The sequence below is a fragment of the Bubalus bubalis genome, chromosome 16 (assembly GCF_019923935.1).
Source record: "Bubalus bubalis isolate 160015118507 breed Murrah chromosome 16, NDDB_SH_1, whole genome shotgun sequence".
Taxonomy (NCBI): Eukaryota; Metazoa; Chordata; class Mammalia; order Artiodactyla; family Bovidae; genus Bubalus; species Bubalus bubalis.
Window position 1 is genome coordinate 82,979,892 of NC_059172.1, and position 12,217 is coordinate 82,992,108.

Sequence of the window (12,217 nt, forward strand, 5' to 3'; positions counted from 1 at the left end):
GTAAGAGAGAGATCAAACACTTTTACCTTTTTTTTTTTTCCATTATGTAATAGGTTTGGCTTGTGAATATGAATTTTTTTCCTTATCATAATTAAATATCACCTATGCAAAAGTAACATGCTTATCCATACCAAATGAATAAAATTCAGAGAAGCATAAAATTTAAGTTTGTGAGAGTTCATACATATTTATCATATATATCTAGTGGAAGTTTAAATTGGTTTACTTATCCTTAAAAGCAGTTCTATTATTATTTAACAAGAAGTTCTAAATATTCATAGCTGTTGATTGTAAATACATATTTCAGCAGATCAGAAGTAGATTTTAGCATTATATATAATGTTCAAAAATCAAAAATGAACTAAATGCATAAATAGAGGGTAATGATTACTGAAGCAATGAATCACCTATAATCAGCTCCTATGAAAACACTAAAAGACTAATGCTAGTAAATTTGAATTTCTTGAAGAAATAGCTATGAGAGAAAATACTAATATAAAAGTCAAAACCTCAAAAACATATATCCTATATTATCTCATGATATCAACTGTCCCCACATTACAATGGTTCTACTTAAAAGGGTTTTCCACTTTTTAATGGTGTGAAAACTACACTCAGTGGAAATAGTATTCCAAATTTTAATTTTATCTTTTCCTGGGCTAGTGATATTCTGTATGGCTTCCCAGGTAGTACAGTGGTAAAGAATCTGCCTGGAAATTCAAGTCATGAGTTGCTGAATGAAATGGCAACCCTCTCCAGCATTCTTGCCTGGAAAATTTCATGAATAGAGGAGCTTGGTAGGCTATAGTCCTTGTGGTCACAAAAAATCAAACACAACTGAGTGAACTGAGCATGCAGGCTCTCTTGTGATGCTGGGCAGAAGTCAGCCACAGCTCCCAGGCAACCATGTGATCATGAGGATAAGCAACCAATAAAATACAACCGTCTTGTACCCACAATAACATTTTGTTTTTCAATTTCAGTACAATATTCAAGAAATTACGTAAGATTCTCAACACTTTGCCAAAAATGGGCTTTGTGTTAGATGACTTTGTCAAACTGTCAGCTAGTGTAATTATCCCAAGTATATCTAACATAGGCTAAGCTAAGCTATGGTGTTTGATAGTTTGTTGGTCTTCTTTATAGACTCGGACCTGGTGGACCGGAGTCGACAAAAAGAGAGAAAAAGAGAGAGAGAGCAGTATCTCTTGGGTTACGTGGAAAACCAATAAAGCCCATGCACAGGACTTGTACCACTTATGAAGACACAGGGTATCCACTCAAGGAGGTCTTGAAAGCCTGGGTGAGAAAGTGAGCTTAGCAGGTTTCCACACTCCAAAAAAAAAAAAAAAAAAGAAGACAGAAAGAATGACGTGGGGGACTCAAGTCTTTAGTGGGACAAGGTTATTTTATTAGCAGAACTGCATGTTTATATATCTTCAGTAAAATAATTACTCGTCTGTTACAAAGAATGAAATTCCATCAGTTGCAACAAAATGGATAGTCTAATACATACAAGGTAGCTGATGCTGAAAAGAGTCACTGAAGGGAGTTGCTGAAAGGAATCCAAGCAGGTATCCTTTCCCATGATCACAGTCCTGAGAACTGCATGCATCTCTACTGGTTTCCAGAATAGGAACTGATAAGGAACAAAGAATCCTTGAGAAATGGCACACAAAGGAAGAAAAGTGCAACATATTGGATTCCTTAAAGTTGAACGTCCCCTGACAGTAGGTTAGATGTATTAAATATATTTTTGACTTTAAATATTTTCAACTAATGGTAGGTAGATAGTGAAGCCGCTCAGTCATGTCTGACTCTGCGACCCCATGGACAGTAGCCAGCCAAGCTCCTCCGTCCATGGGACTTTCCAGGCAAGAATACTGGAGTGGGTTGCCATTCCCTTTTCCAGGGGATCTTCCCAACCCAGAGATTGAACCTGGGTCTCCTGCATTGTAGGCAGATGCTCTACCGTCTGAGCCACCAGGGAAGGCCGATAGGATGGTTTTATCTGGATGTTACACCATCACAAGTGGAAGAAGTTTTGTGTAAGAAGAGAAGACATTTAGGGGGAAAAAAAAGTCAAAATATTCACTAAGTCTTTCTCAGTATTGGGAGAATAAATAAATGATGTTTCACTAAACTCTTCTGCACTTATGAATGTTCCAAAATATACTTTGAAAATGATGAAAATTTTTTTTTTATTTTTGCAAGTCTCACCTATTGGGGGCATTTCCATTCATCCTCTTCATAAGGGAAGCATTTGAGACTACAGATCTGTCAAGGAATATTTTCTCACAAAAGAGATACTGGCAGATAAATGAAACAGTTTGTCCTGTTTACATGTAGTGGGAATCCCCAGCATTTGCACAGCCTTCAGTTATCCTTATCCTTATACTTATCCTTATCTTGCAGTTATGACAGCTTGCAAGATTTAATTATTGTATTGTGTAACAACTGAAGAGTATGAAAGAATACTCCCATTATTAAAAAAAAAAAATAACAACATGAAATTCTTAAACATCCAGACAAATAAAAACTTTAGAATCTCTAGGAGGGGTATAAAGTTGCTCTAAAAATATGAATTCCTAGATGTAGCCTCTGAAATTTTGAGTCAGTTGGTGTAGGATAGAGCACAGGAAGTAAAATTTTTTCTCAATGTTCTTAGGCTAGTTATTCAGAAGGCCCATGAAGCATATTCATTTTAGATTTTCAAATGACAAACACCCTTTTCCTGAAGAAATCAGAAAATAAATTGTATATAAATATTCTCAATAAAACAAAGTTTGAATAATATACAAATTGTATTTAACAAGCCCCTCTTATAGCAAAATCAGATCAGTCACTAAGGTAGATCCAATCTTAAAATAGTGGTTATTTGAGCAAATATTTCATAGTGTAATCAATTGAAATTGGACATCTGTAAGAAATACAAGTTTTATAATTTTATATTAAAAATGAAATTTAAGGCAGATCAGTATTTCATCATGGATTTGTTTTATGAATTTTCAAATAATTGATTTAAAAAGAGGAAAAAATAATCCTACATAACTTTGGTAAATATAAAAGCTCACAAAATATGCATTTTCATGCCTAATTTATATCAATAAACAACTACTCTGAAATAAAAATCACTATAAATACTATATTTCAAATGCTCTTTTCCTCAAATAATGCCACATTTTGACTTGGTATGCAGTGTTTTTGCAATATGCAGTTACCCTGAGTGAACTGAAACAAGCCTGCATCACAATTACCTGAAGTGTTTATGAAAATGCACAGATATTCGTTAGACTCAAACACTTTGCTGAGAAAATGGAAGGCAAGTGGGAGAAGGACACAAATATCTCTTAGAAAAATTTCCAAATAATTCTGATGACCACTATACTGATGTAACTGGCTAGAATATACTCGAAATGTTAGCCCTTCCTTATAACACCTATACTTAGAGTTTATAAGATACTGAAGAAAGGTTGTCATACACAGTCAATTGCTCATGACACTTCAATAACCTTCACATCGTTTCCATATCACTGGAGAGATTTTCCCTGCACACTTCTGTTTGGGGTTCCATTACTTTGGCTCAATAGATAACAGCAACTAGTAGCAGTATGGAGTAGTTAATCATTCTATTACCAGTTTCACTGTAGTAGGAATTGCTTCAATGCCAAGAGTGAGTAATGTTCATCCTTGAGCCAATTAATGGAACTCTGTCAACATTATGTCCAACATAGTAATTAAGTATTACTGATGAAACAGGCTTAAATATCACATACAGAGTGAGTCATATTACAGATCTTTAATGTATTTTGGAGCTTCATGTAATATTGGTGCCAAAGTTGCCTGTTCCACAAATAAAAAGTTAACTTTCTTGATATTTTATAATTAGTATTTGGCATAAATACTTTTAAAAAATAAAGGCCAGGACAGAAAAGGCAAGGACCTAACAGAAGCAAAAGAGATTAAGAAGAGCTGGCAAGAATATACAGAACCACACACAAACAAAGTCTTAATGATCCAGAAAACCATGATGGTATACTAACAACCCTAGAGCCAGATACCCTGGAGTGTGCAGTCAAGTGGGTCTTTACTACAAGCAAAGCTAGAGGAGGTGATGAAACTCTAACTGAGCTATTTCAAATCCTAAAAGATGATACTGTGAAAGTGCTGAACTCAATATGCCAGCAAATTTGAAAAACCCAACAATGGCCAAAGAACTGGAAAATGTCTGTTTTCATTCCAATTCCAAAGAAAAGCAATATCAAAGAATGTTCAAACTACTGTACAATTGTGCTCATTTCACATTCTAGCAAGGTAATGCTCAAAATCCTTCAATCTAGGTTTCAACACTATGTGAACCAAAAACTTCCAGATGTACAGGTAGGATTTAGAAAAGGCAGAGATCAAATTGCCAACATCTGTTGGATCATAGAAAAAGCAAGTGAATTAAAGAAAAAAAAAATACTTCTGATTAATTGACTACCTAGAACCTTTGACTGTGTGGATCACAACAAACTGTGGAAAATTTTTTAAGATATGGGACTACCAGACCACTTACCTGTCTCCTGAGAAACTTGTACACAGAACAAGAAACAAGTTAGAACTGGACATTGAACAAGGAGCTGATTCAAAATTGGGAAAGGAATACATCAAAACTGTATATTATCACTCTGCTTATTTAACTTATATGGCAGAGTACATTGAAATGCTGGGCTGGATGAATCACAAACTGGAATCAAGATTACCAGAAGAAATATCGACAACCTTAGGTATGTAGATGCTACAACTCTAACAGCAGAAAGTGAAGAGGAACTAAAAAGCCTCTTGATGAAGGTGAAAAAGGAGAGTGAAAATGCTGGCTTAAAACTCAACATCCAAAAAACTAAGATCATGGCATCAGTCCCATCACTTCATGGCAAATAGGTAAGGAGAAAATGGAAACAGTGGCAGATTTTATTTTCATTTGATAATTCTAATTATGGGGAAAAAAATGTCCTGACACAACAAAAATGCTAAGAATGATGTTACAATACAATGTGTTAACATCATGTATAGTTCATAGTCAAATTCCTTGTCTAATTATCCTAGCTTTAGGTGTGGACTTAGCAGTAAGGAGGAGAGCAAACTGCTGCTAGTAATCCTCAACAAAACCACAACACCAGTAGAATGTCCTAGTCCATGCAGGAGTGATATAGCAGCTGAATTAATGTGCATACATTCCTTATAATGACTGGGATATTTCTCAGGAAAAATATCACATCTAGGTACCTACTAAGCCTCCTAGTAAAGTCCTAGTAAAACTTAGTATACAGACCGCTAAATTCAAGCTTGGGACCACTGTTTTTTTGTCCCATGTTCAACATCCTCATTTTGGATGACATCACAGACTCAATGGACATGAGTTTGAGCAAACTCTAGGAAGTAAAGAAGGATAGGGAAGCTTGGCATGCTGAAGTCCATGCTGAAGTTCAAGTCCAAAGACTTGAACACAACTTAGCAACTGAACAGCATCTTCATAAATGCCTCCTCTGTCCTCTCCAATGTAGAATCTACGAGATTACTTATATTTCTGCACTCGATTTCTGTGTACTTAATTTGCATTTGTTTTTTCTTTTTCTAATCATTAATAAAAAGATGAATACATGAAGGCAGCAATCAGCTGGGGAGCTGTGCAACTAAATCCTTAATTGTAACCCAAGTAATATTCACATCAAATATCCAAGTATTCTGTCCACAATATTGTCAACAATTTTTTATTTCTATATACTTTATTTTATATAACAGAATTATAATTTCCAAAAGACTTCTCTTTTATATGTTGGACTATTATTATTTTAATAATATAGTTTTCTTCCCACAATTTTTTGGATATTATTACTTAAAAGCAAATAGCTGTGTAAATAACCTAATGACAAAGGAATTGCTTATACATTACAAATATTTTTTGTGAGTTACATCTATCCTTTCCATACAGAAAGAGACAATTGTTCTAATACTTTTATATTATTTTGATTCAATCATTTCCCTCAAAATCATAGTATTACTAATTAATTGTGATATTGAAATTCCTCATTGCAGTTCATTTATCAGTAATGCATTTACCATTTTACATTATTGTTGTTGTTCAGTTGCTAAGTCATGTCCAATTCATTGTGATCCCATGAATTTCAGCACACAAGGCTCCCCTGTCCTTTACTATCTCCCTGAGTTTGCTCAAATTCATGTCCATTCAGTCAGTGATGCTATCTCAACCATCTTATCCTCTGCCTCTCCCTTCTCCTTTTGCCTTCAGTCTTTCCCAACATCAGTGTCTTTTCCAAAGAGTTGGCTTTTCACATCAGTGGCCAAAGTATTGGAGCTTTATCTTCAGCAATAGTTCTTCTGATGAATATTCAGGGTTGATTTCCTTTAGGACTGATTGGATTGATCTCACAGTCCAAGTGACTCTCAAGAGTCTTCTCCAGCACCACAATTTTACATCTGAAAATTCTGGGTTCATGTACTGCTGAAGCCTAGCTTGAAGATTTTTGAGCTTACCCTTTCTAGCATGTGAAATGAATGCAATTCTATGGTAGCCTGAACAGTCTCTGGCATTATCCTTCTTTGAAATTGGAATGAAAACTGGCCTTTTGTATTATTGTGGCCATTGCTGAGTTTTCCAAATTTGCTGATGTATTGAGTGCAGCACATTCACAGTACCATCTTTTAAGGCTTTAATAGCCCAGCTGGAACTCTATTCTCTTCACTAGCTTTGTTTTTAGTAATGCTTCCTAGGCCCACTTGACTTCAGATTCCAGGATGTCTGGCACTAGGTGAGTGACCACACCATTGTGGTTGTCCCAGTCAATAAGACTTTTTTTTCTGTAACATGTTCCCTGATATCTCCAGTTTTCTTGAAGAGATTTCTAGCCTTTCTTATTCTATAGTTTTCCTCTATTTCTAGCATTATTCTTTAAAGAAGTCATTCTTATCTCTCCTTGTTCTCGGGAACTCTGCATTCAGTTGAGTATTTCTTTCCCTTTCTTCCTTGATTTTCACTTCTCTTCTTTCCTCAGATATTTGGAAAGCTTCCTCAGACAACCACTTTGTCTTCTTGCATTTCTCTTTCTAGGGATTGCTTTGGTAATTACCTCCTGTACAATGTTATTAATTTCCATCCATACTTCTTCAGATACTCTGTCTACCAGGTCAAATCCCTTGAAACTATTTATCACCTCTACTGTACAATGATAAGGAATTTGATTTAGATCATACCTGAATGATATGGATAGATATTCTGGAGAAGGAAATGACAACCCACTCCAGTATTCCTGCCTGGAAAATCCCATGGACAAAGGAGGCCTGGTGGGCACAATCCATGGGATCGCAAGAGTTGGACATGATTTAGCGACTAAACCCCCACCATCACCCCTATGATGAGAAGAACATCTTTTTTTTTGCAGTAGTAGACTCAATGGTCATCTTAAATTCTTGAATTAAATTTGCTCATTCTTGTCCAGGTTAGCTCACTGATTGCTAAGATCTCAATGTTCCATCTTTCCATTCCCTGCTTGACTACGTCCAATTTACCCTGATTCATGGACCTAATATTCCAGGTTCCTATACAATATTGGGGCTTCCCTGGTGGTAAAGAATCCACCTGCAATGTGGGAGCCTTGGTGGGCTATAGTCCATGGGGTCACAAAGTTTTGGACATGACTTTGCAACTAAGCACACACATACAATATTGCTCTTTACAGCATCAGACTTTACTTTCACCACTAGACACATCCATATCATTTCCACTTTGACCCAGTTGCTTTATTCTTTCCTAAGCTATTACTAATACCCTTCACTCTTCCCCAGTAGCATATTGGACACCTTCTGACCTGGGATCTCATCTTCAATTGTCATACCTTTTTGCCTTTTCATGCTATTCATGGGGTTCTCGTTACAAGAATACAAGAGTGAGTTGCCATTTCCTCCTCCAGTGGACCATATTTTGTCATAACACTTCGCTGTAACCCATCTATCTTGTGTAGTGCTTCACAGCATGGCTCATAGCTTCATTGAGTTATGCAAGCTTCTTCTCCACAACAAGGCTATGATCCATGAAAGATTTTTACATTGGTGTTCCTTTTAAAAATCATCCTATAGGGAAGGAACTTTGATTTAAAAATGAAAAAAAAAATGCTATTTGGGGCTGAGATGGGATTGAAAACTCTCCATTAGAAAATATGTATTTATTAATTCAATAATGAACCAAATAGAAGAATGTATGTTAAGGGTACACTAATAATTTTATGAAAATGTTTACAGTCCTGAGTATGTACTATCATTTGATCTGTACATTTAAGAAGATTGTTTTATATCTGCAGGAAATAAAAACAATATAAGTTAAATGAAATGAAAGCTTTAAACCTAGTGGCTAATAGGGGCCATAGAAACTATAGAGAGAGCCTAGGAAACAACTTTGGTGGGTGTGATAACCTTCAATTCCAGTAATTAACATTGGAATAAACAAAGTTATGCTAAGGAAACAATTATTGTTAATTGATATAAGCTTAAGCTTTCCCCACAATTTTGACGAGCAGCAATCAAATTTTTCAAGTTACTAATAATATGCAAAAATATTTTACAAATATTGGAATAAATTCAATTTTCCTTAGTTAACAAAAGAGATTTCATGATTCTTAGATGTGTTATTCATCTTCCATTTATTTACCCTTAGTAGTATTGACTAGGGGCTTCCATGGTGGCTTAGATGGTAAAGAATCTGTCTGCGATGTGGGAGACTTGGGTTCAATCCCTTGGTTGGGAAGACACCCTGGAGAAGGGAATGGCTACCCACTCCAGTTTTCTTGCCTGGAAAATTCCACAGACAGAGGAGCCTGGAATTCATGGGTTGCAAAGAGTCAGACATGACTGAGTGATACTTCTAACCTAATGTTAGAAGAGATGCCAAAATCGTAAGATTTGGCATCATACTGGCCCATACGCTCTTGGTGAAAGTCATTTCTAAACTTCTTTAAGTTACTGTTAAACTGTCTTTCCAAATCCTTTGGTAAATCTGCTCTGATGTGTCTTAGTGTTCTGAATGTTGTAATACCTTTTAGGGTCAGATGTCCATTGATGGCATCCAGCAATGTTTCCAGTTTTCATCTCCTCATGTATTCTCAACTATCAGGTTGCCTGAGACATAAATACATGATTTTACACTATTTAGGAATTTTTCACGTGAACATAGCAGCCTGAAGTCAAATCAAAGTAACAGCACAGGAGTTGTGTTTTTGTTGTTGTTGTTGTTTTAATATAACACTTTGAATTTAAAGGCCCATATAGTAAAAATAAAAAAGAAAAGAAAAACTGAAATAAACAAAACAAAACCAGAAGGGTTCGATGTAGGATACAGGAAGCTTGGGCCTGATGCACAGGGATGACCCAGAGGGATGGTATGGGGAGGGAGGTGGGAAAGCGGTTCAGGATTGGGAACACGTGTACACCCGTGGCGGATTCATGTTGATATATGGCAAAACCAATACAATACTGTAAAGAAATTAGCCTCTAATCAAAATAAATAAATTTAAATTAAAAGAAAGAAAGAAAGAAAAGAAAAACTGAAATAAAGAAAACAAAACCAGAAGGGTGTTTTACAATAGCAATAAATAGAGTCTAACACTATAAGGATAAAAACTTAAAAATGGATTCTATTGCCTAGGAAATAAGCAGTGCATTTCATTGTGGCTTAATTGTTTTTGTAAATCAGTTTGACATGACATATTTATTGTGGACTTTTAAGAGCCAACAGACTTCACATTTGATCTTGACAATTTGCATGACTAAGATGATATTTTAGAATAATTAGAATTGCTTTCTGTTGTTCCCTTCCAGTTTTCAAGTATCTTTGATCTTCATAAAATCTATTTGCTATAACTTTGGTATATATTTGAGATTTTACACTAAATAGTAATTAAGATTCTCAGAAAATTAGTTCATCTATCCTAATGAACAAGAGATTTATACTTCATTGAAACAGTAGATGTTGTCACCCACGCAGCTCAAAGGCTATGTGAACTGAGAACTAGAATTAAAAATGTACCTCTTTTGCTGTCTTGCATACCCAGAGGGATGGGGTGGGCAGGGAGGTTGGAGGGGTTCAGGCTAGTGGGACACATGTACACCCATGGCTGATTCATGTCGATGTATGGCAAAAACCACTACAATATTTTAAAGTAATTAGCCTCTAATTAAAATTAATAAATTAATTTTAAAAAGTGTACCTCATGTTCAATACAGACAAGACAACTCTCCTTCAGGAAAGATAAAATTTTCTTTTGAATATGTGTGTCCTTTTCAACACTCAGCAAGTTTTTCCTGGATTGATATCTATATTTGGAGATAAAAATAGTTCCTTTACTTATAGCTAGTAAATATTGATGTTTCATCAATGGAGTTACTTTAGAATTATACAGTGTTGTAGAATTCATGCTTAGAAGGTATGGAAAATTCCAGAAGAGACTATGTATTGCATCATAACCACAATACTTCATTTTGTCTTGGACAGCCACATAAAGACCATTGATAAGAAGCAGTGGATTACAGGATATAAAGAAAATATCGACTTCATTCTTAGAAATATTAGAATCTGGTTTATCATTTGCTGTTATAAAACTCTTACTCTACGTGGAAATTTCACTTTCAAAAGTTGTAACTTAAATAAACAGTTATGGACTTAATGATTAAATATTGGCACATACACTAAGTGATGGATAATCAACATGAAAAATATACAATTGCATATTGGACTTTCTGATTGAAGTTTGACATGAATTTTTCACTTTATTTAGTAGCTACATTAATTTAAGAATCTAAAATAGTCTGTTTGAAAGAAATGTGTTTTGTTATATATGCAAAATTAGATTAACTTCTATATGAAAAATAAAAATAAGATTTATATATTTAAAGAAAATGTAGATGGAAGGCAATTTCATTGCCATGAAATATAATTTTAGATTTTTATTATACCTTTTCATTTAGTCATTTGTGTTTACATATATTTTATCTTTAACTTCCTCATTTTAAATAATATTTTTACAGAAAATATTAACATACTTTATAAATATTGGAAAGTTAAAAAATTGAAAACTATCAATATGAATATCATATAGTCTAAACTTACAAGATGTTTGGTTCTATGGCCTTTCTTAAGTTCCAAGTAATCAGTAGTATTACTTAAATATATATATAGAAATTCAAGTTATGTGGTGGAAATTGTCATCATGTACCAGAAAAGGTTAAATTTATTAAACAATGTATATACTTATATACATAAATTTGCAACTTAGTACCTATACAGAGAAATATTTCTAGTAATGGTGCACTTTACTGATTTGAAGAAAATAAGCAAAACGAATGTTTTAAGGTACAAAGTGAATTATCTAATTTAAAAAATGTTGTATCTATTATTTTTGGTGATTTACTTGTGAGTATAACACTGTCTTAAAAATTATACTTTCTGCTCTGAATGTATCTAGAAATCTGAAACATTTATGCAGAGGTAGGATGCTGAGCTTAGACTATGTCTTTTGTAAAACAGCATCACAACTTTTCAAAGACTATTACAGTTAATGCAATAGGTTTCATAATAAATTACAAATATTTGGGATGAATAAATATTTAAGTGTGTCTTTTGCGGGTTTGAAATATCTCTAGATGAATTTGCTATATGCTATGACATTGTATAGGAGACAGGGGTCAAGACCATCCCCATGGAAAAGAAATATAAAATATCAAAATGGCTGTCTGGGGAGGGCTTACAAATAGTTGTGAAAAGAAGAGACACAAAAGCAAAGGAGAAAAGGAAAGATATAAGCATCTGAATGCAGAGTTCCAAAGAATAGCAAGGAGAGATAAGAAAGCCTTCCTCAGTGATCAATGCAAAGAAATAGAGGAAAACAACAGAATGGGAAAGAATAGAGGTCTCTTCAAGAAAATTAGAGATACCAAGGGAACATTTCATGTAAAGATGGGTTAGATAAAGGACAGAAATGGTATGGACCTAACAAAAGCAGAAGATATCAAGAAGAGGTGGCAAGAATACACAGAAGGACTGTAAAAAAACGACCTTCATGACCCAGATAATCACGATGGTGTGATCACTCACCTAGAGCCAGACATCCTGGAATGTGAGGTCAAGTGGACCTTAGAAAGCATCACTATGAACAAAGCTTGTGGAGGT

General features: G+C 34.6%; 1 protein-coding gene and 1 non-coding gene across 6 annotated transcripts in view; one reads left to right on the forward strand and one right to left on the reverse strand.

Moving 5' to 3' along the window:
* GRIA4 (glutamate ionotropic receptor AMPA type subunit 4) overlaps positions 1–12,217 on the forward strand; it is a 673,155-nt gene that overhangs the window by 63,644 nt on the left and 597,294 nt on the right. The gene's annotated exons all lie outside the window — the stretch shown is intronic.
* On the reverse strand, positions 1,919–1,990 carry TRNAC-ACA. The gene has a single exon. It is a non-coding gene; the product is annotated as a tRNA-Cys (tRNA).